We start from the raw sequence: 11,412 nt of genomic DNA, 5'->3' as shown, positions 1-11,412 counted from the left end.
CAAACCAAACTGGGATTTTTTGGGGGGCCCCCCCACCGTATCTCTTGGCTGCCAGCCTCTCCGAAGGGAAGTTTCACCCCGCCTCCCTCGGTCTCGGATGTCAGGTTGGCAAGAAAAATCCCATCTGTTTTCAATCTGGATCCTCACTTCCATCCACCCAGCCTCTCCTCCCGCGCTCCCAGCCCCCAGCGCTGGCGTGTGCGCCAGGCAGGCCTCGGTGACGCTTTTTTTAAATTTTTTTTTTTTTTTCCCCCCTCCTGGTTTTTATTTTTTCTTCTAAAAATGTATGTGGCCTCTTTTGCCCCCCGCAGCCCCCCTTCTCCAGCACATGCTCCAGCACAGCCCTCTCTGCGCGGGGCCTGCCAAGAACCTCTCTGTGCTCAGCCCCGCTACGGCCGCTGGCTCGGAGAATTCCCAAATGACCCAGGATTTTCAACCCAGAGCTTTTTTTTTTTTTTAAAAAAAAAAAAAAAACAGAAAAAAATTTCTCTGTATGGAAAAGGAAAAAAAAAATAAAAAAAGGCAAAATTGAGAGGGGAGCAGAGGGAAGAAGGAATTTTGTTGTTGTTGTGATTTTTCTTTTTTTTCTGGTTGGTTCCAACTTTTTGGTATGATTTGGAAAAGAGCGAGTACAGAGTGTTTTGTTCCTGCCTGGAGATAACAGAGCTGCTCTGAAATCCCATATAGAGTCAATGCAAAGGCGTATACGTTGCAGTCGTGATATCCTAATCTCCCTCTGAAGAAACCCTTTTGTTGCACACCCCCTCCTGCCGCTCCCTTGGCTGTCCTCTCACGCTGCGTTTATATCTTATTTAAACTCTAAAGTCCTTAGGCTAGGAATTACCTTCTCCCTTTACAGATGGCTGCAAGAGCTCAGCGCGGCTGTGCAGCTCCATGAAAAATAAATGAAGAAGGTTGTGGCTTTTGTTGAGGGTTTTGCTTCCTTTTTTTTTTTTTTCTTTTTTTTTTTTTTTTTGGTGTTTTTAGAGGTGAGAGTTTATCTCCTCGCAGATGAGGGGTGCCGGGCTTTGTATTGCCGTGAAGGTCAAGGCAGGGCTTATCGCAGCGCCGTGCCTCAGTTTCCCCGCGGGGCACGAGGCTGCCCCGGGGCCAGCGGGTGCGGGGGGCGCAGCTCGGGGGGCGCAGCGCGGGGGCTTCTCCCCCGACAGCGGGGAGCCGCCTGTGGCACGGGGGGATGCCGGAGAGCCCCCCAGGCTGCGGCACGGGGGGACAGAGCCCAGCGGACCCCAGGGGCGGGCTCGGGGCTGAGCCCCCGGCACCGCTCGCAGGGTCCCCCCGGCCGGGCCCCGCTGCCCCGGCCCGCCCCCGGCCCGNGCCCAGCCCGGCCCGGCCGCCGAGGGTCGGGGGTCCCTCCCGCGGTCCCTCCGCCCTGGGGTCCCCTCGCCGCGGAGCCTCCGCACCCCGCCAGCGCCGGGACGAGCCGCAGACGGGCTGATTGAAAATGTAATTATCGAACGCATTGTTTTAACGGGGAATGATGTTTCCCTCGAAGCGCGCAGGCCCAGAGAGGGGCGGGGGTCTCGGGAGGCCGCAGAGGCCCCGGGGCCGGGCGAGGGGCGACGGGGATGGCGGGGGGGATGGCAGGGATGGCAGTGGGGATGGCAGCGGGGATGGCAGGCATGGCAGCGGAGGTGGCAGAGATGGCAGTGGGGATGGCAGTGAGGATGGCAGGGGCAATGGCATGGATGGCAGGGATGGCAATGGGGATGGCAGCGGGGATGGCAGGCATGGCAGCGGAGGTGGCAGGGGGGCTGCGGGGCGGCGCTGGGGAGGGAATTCCTCTCTCGTCTCCCCGTCCCTCTCCCCCTCCCTTGGCTCTGCCCATCCCTCTCCCGTTTCCTCTCCCCCTTTTCCCCAGCCGAGGGCTCGCTGGGGCGTTTTGCTGCGAAACAAGAAAATGTGCGAGCCGCATCCCGCCTGCCCCTGTGCCGGGGCACAAAGGAGCAGCCCTGCCGCTCGCCCTCTTGCCCAAATTCCCCCTCTTACTACGTTTCCTTTCCGTGCTGGAAATGCCTTTTATTTATTTTTAATGAGCTGGAGGCAGCCCGGGGCCGCACAGTGCGCGATGCTCTCGGGCCGGACACGGGCTGCAGCCTTTGAGTAACGGGCAGAGTTTATTCACTGTAAACATTGCACAACTCCTCTGCTCCGTTCCCAGGATTAAATACAGCTCATTTTCTCGGCTTTACATGACTTGTTTGCTAGTGCTATTAGGCTACTGCTCAAACTCAAGATGCAGATTTGTCTAAAATGTGTAATTTTAGAAATGTAATAGATGAGGGAAAAAACCTGCATTTAGCTGCAGGAACTGTGTAGCTGGAGCTTTCATGAGAAATAACCACATTTTATCCCTTTATTATTCTTTTCTCACTTTGGCACAAGCAAAGAACTTTTCTGTTGCAGGTAACTCAGGTAACTTTTATTTCAAGGCTCTGACTTGAATTCGCAGCAGTTGGTCTGACTGGAGGCAGTTATAGCAACAGCTGAAATTAAATTTAAATTTATATTGTTCGTTGTTGGAGGACTCTCCTGCAGCTAAGGAAAGAAGTGTAAAGATTAAGCTGATCATTGCTATATATGAAAAGTGGTTTCTAACATTAACATTATGGTTCTTCTCCAAAAAAAAAAAAAAAAAAAAAAAGAGCAGGGATGGCAGTGGGGATGGCAGGGGGGATGGCAGTGAAGATGGCAGGGATGGCAGTGAAGATGGCAGGGATGGCAGGGGGGATGGCAGGGGGGATGGCAGGCATGGCAGCGGAGGTGGCAGAGATGGCAGTGGGGATGGCAGTGAGGATGGCAGGGGCAATGGCATGGATGGCAGGGATGGCAGTGGGGATGGCAGCGGGGATGGCAGGCATGGCAGCGGAGGTGGCAGGGGGGCTGCGGGGCGGCGCTGGGGAGGGAATTCCTCTCTCCTCTCCCCGTCCCTCTCCCCCTCCCTTGGCTCTGCCCATCCCTCTCCCGTTTCCTCTCCCCTCTCCCCCTTTTCCCCAGCCGAGGGCTCGCTGGGGCGTTTTGCTGCGAAACAAGAAAATGTGCGAGCCGCATCCCGCCTGCCCCTGTGCCGGGGCACAAAGGAGCAGCCCTGCCGCTCGCCCTCTTGCCCAAATTCCCCCTCTTACTACGTTTCCTTTCCGTGCTGGAAATGCCTTTTATTTATTTTTAATGAGCTGGAGGCAGCCCGGGGCCGCACAGTGCGCGATGCTCTCGGGCCGGACACGGGCTGCAGCCTTTGAGTAACGGGCAGAGTTTATTCACTGTAAACATTGCACAACTCCTCTGCTCCGTTCCCAGGATTAAATACAGCTCATTTTCTCGGCTTTACATGACTTGTTTGCTAGTGCTATTAGGCTACTGCTCAAACTCAAGATGCAGATTTGTCTAAAATGTGTAATTTTAGAAATGTAATAGATGAGGGAAAAAACCTGCATTTAGCTGCAGGAACTGTGTAGCTGGAGCTTTCATGAGAAATAACCACATTTTATCCCTTTATTATTCTTTTCTCACTTTGGCACAAGCAAAGAACTTTTCTGTTGCAGGTAACTCAGGTAACTTTTATTTCAAGGCTCTGACTTGAATTCGCAGCAGTTGGTCTGACTGGAGGCAGTTATAGCAACAGCTGAAATTAAATTTAAATTTATATTGTTCGTTGTTGGAGGACTCTCCTGCAGCTAAGGAAAGAAGTGTAAAGATTAAGCTGATCATTGCTATATATGAAAAGTGGTTTCTAACATTAACATTATGGTTCTTCTCCAAAAAAAAAAAAAAATATTGTGTTTTCCCAAAAAAAAAAAAAAAAAAAAAAAGAGAGAGAGAGAATTCTCTAGCCTGCACAGCTCTATCTTCCTATAGCTGCATCTTGTTATCCTTTCATTTCCCTTTTCCTGAAAACGTCACTTAGTGGAGGAAAAATCACAAATTCAAGCGCTCTGGGATTGCCACACATGGTAGAGGGGAACATCTGCTGGAAAGAGACTCTGAGAATAACAAACCACCTGCACGGAGACGCTTTTTGCTGCGGAGCCAGCTCAGTGTGTGCTGGTGTGGGGCTCAGCCTGCCAGCCCTGCCGTTTTCGGGGCTAACGCTGCTGCTCGGGGTTTACTCAGGGGAAAGGAAGGAGTGACAAATGTGCGTCGGGGTGGATCAGGCTGTTCCAGCAGCTTTCCGTCGTTCGGGGTGGGTTCCTTCCAGCTGGCTGGGGCTGGGGGCGCTGGGGCCGGGCTGGACGAGGGGGCTTCGCTCCCCTCGGCTCCCCGGGCGCCTTCCTTCACCCTCCTGCTCCGAAAGCAGCCGCGGAGAGGGCGGGAAGGGATGGTTATCTTCTGTCTCCACGGGAGAGGGACAGCAATCCCGCGGGATTCTCCCAAACCCTCGTGGCGAGTCCCCGCGCAGCCCAGGGAGTGAGGCCGGTGGGATCCTGCTCTGCCTCCGCCGGCAGCCCCAGCAGGGACTGATCAAAGGCACTGAAACCAGAGAAGGCCCAGTTATGCTTTTGACTTGGAAGAGATGTGCATCGGTTTTTTTGGGAGGTGGAGGTTCCAAAATAAACTGGCTGAAGGTTCAGTGTGCGGAGAGAGAGTGAATTTAGCATTAAGTACTAAATTCCTGCAAAGGTGACAGTTGCAGCAGATACATGAGGAAATCCCTCATTACCCTGAAGAGCTGGAAAAGCAGGATATGGTGTTTTATTATGTTTCTTAACCTTGATCACAGCAAGTTTCAAACACCTTCTTTACCCTGGCTGTTGAGTGCCCTGTGGGTACAGATTCTTGTAAGGCAAAGCTATTTCACTAGATTTAATCTCTAAGGAGCGTGCCAGAAAAACAGCCTTTGGGGGAATGGCAATCTGCTGGCTTCCCTGTCTGCAGAATGGGAATAGCAACACGCAGCTCCTTGCTGGGAAGAGCTTTGGGGTCCTCCGGGGAAAAGAGCTGGAGTGGCACGGCTGAATCATTCAGGGAGAGGAGAGAGAGAGGGGAGAGGGGAGAGGAGAGGAGAGGAGAGGAGAGGCTCGCCCAGCTCCCGCAGCAGGGCGGCGGCGCTGCCAGGAATAGATCCAGGAGCTCTGGTTCCTGCTCCTGCTCCCTGTCTGCGGCGTGTGGGCACAGGCCAAGAGCAGCAGCGGCTCAGTGTCACCGGCTACGTGCAGAGGAGGAGGTGGAGGTGGCACAAGCCCGTCCCTGGTGCTGTTCTGGGGGCTGCCCTGCCGTGCCAGGTGTAGGAGCGACAAGCTGTGTGACACCGCTCAGCCAGGAGCTGCAGTGGAGCCACTGGTCCTGGTTTCCTCTGGTTCCTGTGCAGCCCGCATGTAGTGACAGCTTGGTGGAGGCTGCTCACCTGGGCTGAAGTGCAAGGGCTCACCTGGGATAAAAGGCACTGCATCCATTGCCACTGCCCCCCAGCCATCCTCTGCCCTCCTCTTGAGGAGGTTTTGAACCCTGGGTGTGCTTGGTTTCCGTGCAGGGCTTTGCTCTTGGGGTAGGCAGAGTTTGCAGCGCATCTCATGGCACCGGGGAAGTGCAATCTTGTTGCATTTGAATTTATTTCATGCCGCCTTTGCGGGCGCGAAGGATGAACTGGTGGAACTGGGGGCCGTGGAAGGTGTGAGACACCGAGTTTGCTCAAATGCTGACGGTGGGGAAACATCTGTTGGAAGCTCTCTTTGAAGGAGTAGCTGCCCTTCCAGAACTCTTTGTAGGGGTAATAACTGTTGTGGTAGGTGAAACTTCCTGAATCGGGAGGCACCTGGGAGCTGTGAACGTGCACAGGCTGAGGCAGGGATGGAGATCTGAGCTCTGTGAAACTCACATCTCTGCAAGAGCTCTGCAAGACCTTGGTTTTTCTTGTCTGTCTTATGCCACTTCTGAAGTGACTTCTGCCTTAATATTGCATGATCTCGTGTGCACTTGGGTGAGTTTGGATTCTTAAAGGAGCTGTTCTGCCCTTCCTTGCTATTTTCAGGTAACTTTTATGGGGAGGTGAGGGTAAGGGTGTGTTTCCATTTCTCCATGTACTGATTAGTGCTCTCGTTAGCACTTAGTAAGTGCATTGCAAAAATTCTGTATTAAATCTGTGCGGAGGTAGATTGTATTTGTGTGATGAAGCCACAGAGTGCTCAGTTGCAGCGCCAGCTCCCAAATCACAGGATGACTTACCTGCTAATTTTGACTAGCTGTCTATTTCTGAGCAGGCAGGAAGCAGCGCTGCAGCCGAGGGAATTGAGGCAAGGCCCCTGGTTATGGTAATCCTTAAGTAGTTCATTTGGGTGTAATGCCTTTTTTTACAGTTGCTTCCCTATTACAAACAGATTTTCTGATAATGGCACCTGTGCCATTCAGATGGGATCATTATTATAATAGCAGCAAGTATTGTTAGGGAATCGGGATGTGGAATTTATGTAGGATCGTTACAACGGCAGAAGCAATACCATAAATAAAACGATGCTGTAGCAGCAGCACTAAACCTGGCTGTAAGAGGGAAAATGACAGTTCAAATTTCCCCCGGATTTGTGGCATAGGAGGAGGAGGAGGAGGAGGGAGCGTGGGTGGCAGGGGCTGTCCCTGCGGCCGGGAATGCGTGACAGGGAGGAGGGATGGAGGAGGGATGCTCACCCTGTGAGAAACCATCAGCTGGAGTCGTTTCAGAAGCCAGCCGGGAAGATTGCTGCAATTAATTAGCTGTAGAAACGGGGCGTTGTTCCTCTCCGGGTGGTGTTCCCGGCTGGGCTCCTTTAACACAGATTTTTGGGGTGGGTTTCAGGCGAGGCTGCTGCGTGCCCAGCCGGTCCCTCCTGCGAGGCTGGGACAGGCTGTGCCTGCCCACACGTCTCTTCTTCTCTGGGGGAAATGTGGGAAAGCTTGAAATGGCATTTGTGAAATCATGGTGGAGGCTGAGAGAGTGAGCAGCCAGCAGGGCTTGACAGAGGAGGCTGATGTAGTGACTGGGAGCAGTGGTACCAAAGTGAAGGAAAAAGGGAGAAAAGGTTACTGAGGGTGTGGAGTGGAAATTACCCTGCCCTCCACCTTTCTGTGGGCAGATCCCTGAGATGGGGTGCTGTCTCGAAGGCCTGGCAGGCAGGTTGAGCAGAACCAGATAATCCAGAGGGCTAATCTGAGCCTGCTTTGGCCACAAAGCCCTGCTGGCAGGGCGCAGAGGGTGCCGGAGCAGCACAGCGCTCTGAACGGAGTCCTTGCTGATGCAGCTTCAGCCTCGTGTGGACAGAGCACAGATGTCTTGCTCAGGGTTTGATGATTTTTTTTTTTTTAATAAAATCCCTTTTGTTTTCTACCAGTGACCCCTGGTTTAAATCCCTGATGGCAGAGGGGAGCTGTAACCCTTCGGTGGGCTCAGAGGAGGCTTGGGTTTTGTCACCGTGTCCCCAGTGAGGGCGGTGGTCCCTCCTGTGCCCGGGTGTGAGTGGCAGAAGGATGCTGGGATGCTGCTCTGCTTCTGGGGCTTTGAACTCGCTTTTTTCTGCCCGGGGCCGGTCGGGACAGGGGTGATGGGCAAATTGTTTTTTGATGCTTGGTGCTGCCTTTGTCAGTGGACATCTGGTGCCAGGATTGCTGCTGTCGGGGCTGGGGGTGGGCTGCAAGGCCGGGGAATTTGATGGATTAGTGTGGTTGGAGGGCTGGGGGAGGGGACGGGTAGGGTTTCAGCTCTCCCTGCAGGTAGAGAGAGAATTTGGGGATTAGGGGCACTTTGCTGCAAGCTGCAAAGGGGGAGGATTCAGAGCGGGGGAAGGGTTGGGAAGAAAATAGTCTTTCCAGTTTTCCCGAAGAGATGACATTTGTTTGCTCTGTGAGGCAGCACAAGGGAAATGTGTGTGTGTGTCCAGAGCAGGGGATGAAAAAAATCCACAGCAAATCTGGTGCTGGCCTGTCCCCCCAGCTTTGTCACCCCTGGGAATCCTGGTTGCTCGTGCCTGGCTTCAGGGTCACTCGGTTCATCCCCTGCTGCTTCCTATGGATTCAATAACCTTCTTCTCTCCCCAGAGATCAGCTTAAATTAAAACTTTATCCTTTACTTAAGGAAGCAAGCAGCAGCCTCTCCCCCTGCTCTGTTACCGGATCTGGGTACTTTGCACAGCCCATCTCTTTCCCTGAGGTACCAAACGGGCTGCCCTGGCACTGGCAGCTCTGCAGGGGCATGGGGGGCACCTCTGCTGCTGATCTCCTTCAGTGAAGGACTAGGAAAGAAAAACTTGACTTTTAGAAGCTGATGTGATGTGGCCTGGCCTGGGAAGGGGAGCTGGCTGGTGTTCCTGGTGCAGGAGCAGTGTCCTGCTGGTGTCTCTGGCATGCAGCACTCGATCCTTTCCCGGGGCCACTGCCAGCCCTGTCCATGGAAATGTCACCTGGCTGCCTGCAGGAGCAGCAGGCTTTCATAGCCATGAAGGCCACCAGGAGCTGGCCAAAATGGGGACCTCGAGGAACAGCCACAGTGAAATCCAATCTTGGGCAGGCGCCGTGCTCCAGGATCAAATCCAGGTGTAAAATCTGCCCAGAAGGTTCAGTGCCTGCTGGCTTTGCCTCCTGGAAATGCTGTACCAGGGAGGGCACCTCCGGGGGCACAGCCAGGCTTTGGTTTGTGTCTCGGGGCTGGCTTTTTGGGGCTGTATTTTTTTGGGGCTGGCTTTTTTGGGGCTGGGTTTGTTCAGAGCTGGCTTTTTTGGGGCTGGGTTTGTTCAGAGCTGGGTTGTTCCACATGGGAAGGATGTTGGAACCCCCAGGACGTGCCCTCCACACAGCTCCTTCTCACCTGCCTGACGTGGGCCCTGTGCAGCCCGGGCACAGCTCCAGCCAGGCAGGGAATTCCCTGCCTGTGCTGTAAAATAACCCTTGTGGGTGATTTTCTTTACTCCTTTTCCATCAGAAACTGAGAAAATGGGAGCAAGGAGGAGCAGGAAATTTGTGTGCAATGAAGGGAACGCTGGGATGAGATGAGGATGGTATTGCAGAACATGAAATGAGGAGTTTTGGGTTGGGGGATCTTTGCTCCTTCCTTGTGTTGCACAATGCCAAGGTGCTGAACTGCCTTGTGAATTTTAGTTTCTTCTCTGTGTTGATCAAAGTGGTGGCCAAGGGCCGTGGCAGTGCAGCAGACCTTGTGTCTGCAAGGTTTCTGAGGACACAAAATCTTTAAATATTGGTCTGAAGAAGACAGGGGAATGAAAAATAAGGGATAAAGTTGCAACTCCCGTCCTGAAAATGTGTTTATTTAACTTTAGCAGCAAAAGGCAGAAAAATTTGGGGGAGGGGGGGAAGGAGGGAAGAAGTGACTATAAAAACGCAGGGAAGTGAACAGCTGTGTCCTGTGAAATGGGAGCTGCTGGGATTCAGAGGATTATGTCACTAACCAAGACCTGGTGTTTGCTCTGGAGCTGAAGGCTGGAGCCCCCAGCATGCAGGCAGGAGGGAAAAGCAGAGTCACGCAGAGGCTGGGGCTGGAAGGACCTGCAGGGCTCCAGGCTGCTCCAGCTGCCCAGGTGGGTTCTGTCCTGCAGGAGAAGGGCTGCAGCAGCCACGAGGGCTCTGCTTGTGCAGCGTGGTGGGTCCTGCTCTGGCAGTGCTCTCGTGCCATCCATGCCTTGTTCCTGGGGCACTGAGTGTGTGTGGAGGAGAGAAACGTGGTTATTTGTGGAATCTAGAAGTTCTCCAGCATTGCTAGATGTGGTGTTTGGATGCCACAGCAAGCCACAGGCAGGAGCTCTCTGTGCCCCCTGCCCATCCGTGCACCCTGTGCAAGCAGCGCTGCCTTGGAGCTGGGAGAAGCTTCACCCAGACAGGGAACTGCTCTGGAGCTCTGCTTTTGGGTGCTGCTGGGCCAGAGGAATCGCCGGTGCCTGCAGCCTGAGTGTTGGATGGTGGCAGGGCTGTGCCTGCAGGGGAAGGAATTGCAGTCCATTACCAGGAGTCCATTTCTCTCGCCGAGGGTGGAGCGCCCGGATCCCGCTCCTGGGCCATGAAACACTCCTGACAGCGTGTTCCAGAGCAACATCCCCGTGAGTGATGGCCCCACGCCTGCTTTATGCTCTCCCTGAGAGCTGGGGATGTGTAAATCCCAGTGATTTAGCCCCAGGTACAGTTGTGATTCAGAATGAATTTCTGTCCCCGCTGCAGTAACAACTCGTTGTAAACCACGAGGAAATTGCAGCAGCCCCTGTGCCAGGAGGATGTGGCTGTCCCCTTCGTGTCCCCTTTGTGTCCCTGGGCCAGCACAGGTGAGTTTGGTGTCAGTCCCAGCCTGTCTCTGGGACAGAGAGATCCAGATCCACGCTGTCCCTGAGCAGGGAGCCATGGCACACTTCCCCTTGGGCTTAGGAGGGAAGATGAGTGACATCTTAAAAGTGGTTTTAGGTTTTATGCAAAGCCAGTGATGCTTAAGACAGGTGGGGGATTTTAGGGTTTTCAGCAAGTTTTGTTGGGCAAAAAATTCCTTTGCAAAGTGTCTCTGGTGCAGTGTGAAATTCGGGTGGATTCAAGGTGATGGGAGCGGGTGACTTGTGCTTCACACCTCGCTGCCACTCTGGGGAGCTGATTTTCCTCCCTCCTGCTTTGGGGAAGAAAATGTCAAAGTCAGGAGAAAGACACATCTTCTTTGTGGCAAGGAATAACCATTAATATTAAAACTTCTGGGGATTTTTTTTTTAAGATTAGTTTTGGTTCTTGGCTGTACTCTGGTTTAGATCTGGAATTGCTCTGGAAATGCAAGTTTAGGCAAACACAGGGAAAAGGTGAAGCGTGGACTCCACTGTGCTGTTTTCCTCATGATTTGCAGAACTCTTCTGGTGCTTCACCATTCTCCTGGCTCTGCTTGATGTCCAGGACTTGGCTGTTCCTGAAAATGTAAAGGCCAGGGGTACTGACAAGGGAGGAACCCCAAAGCCTCAGCCCCTGTTTGAGGCTTTGGCTCTCCTAACACAGACATGGTGTGGGTGCCTTCTTACAAATTCTTAAATCTGCCTGTATTCGTTTCACTGTTTCAGAGTGAAATAATTTTTTGAGACAAATCTGCATTTGCTGTTCCTTGCCTGTAACCAAGCGTGGTTTGTGGATAACCAAATAAAATTCTCAGTTCAAAGTGTTTCGGCAATGTGTTAAAGTTTATGGAGCATTTAACAAACTTTTTTAGTGTGCAATAGTTTATAGTGCCAGCAAACAGCCAAGTGTCACATCAAAGTTGTAGTCTTTTCTCACTTAATGGCTCAATGTTTAGTGCTTTTTTTGGTTTATCTTGGGTGGCTTTTCAGCCCACAGCTCAGAATGGCTTTTTCTTTCCTTTTTTTTCTCCCCCCAAAAACTCTAAAAGTCAGATCATGGATACTGATTTAGGGCCCACAATTCAAGCCAAGTGCTTGGATTTATTTTTATCTTTAAAGAAAGAAAACC

General features: G+C 52.8%; 1 protein-coding gene across 10 annotated transcripts in view; it reads left to right on the top strand.

Moving 5' to 3' along the window:
• Window positions 1-1,328: 1,328 nt before the first annotated feature.
• Window positions 1,329-11,412, top strand: part of PTPRS (protein tyrosine phosphatase receptor type S) — a 126,535-nt gene continuing 116,451 nt past the window's right edge. For all 10 annotated transcript variants that reach the window (XM_041425778.1, XM_041425750.1, XM_041425735.1 and 7 more), the window contains exon 1: window positions 1,329-1,464. The gene's annotated coding sequence lies outside the window, so the exon portion shown is untranslated. The remainder of the gene's footprint in view (window positions 1,465-11,412) is intronic.

This window comes from Onychostruthus taczanowskii, unplaced genomic scaffold, assembly GCF_017590055.1.
Source record: "Onychostruthus taczanowskii isolate IOZ18803 unplaced genomic scaffold, ASM1759005v1 scaffold112, whole genome shotgun sequence".
Taxonomy (NCBI): Eukaryota; Metazoa; Chordata; class Aves; order Passeriformes; family Passeridae; genus Onychostruthus; species Onychostruthus taczanowskii.
The sequence above is the reverse complement of the archived record's forward strand: the minus strand, read 5'-3'. Positions and strand labels throughout refer to the sequence as shown.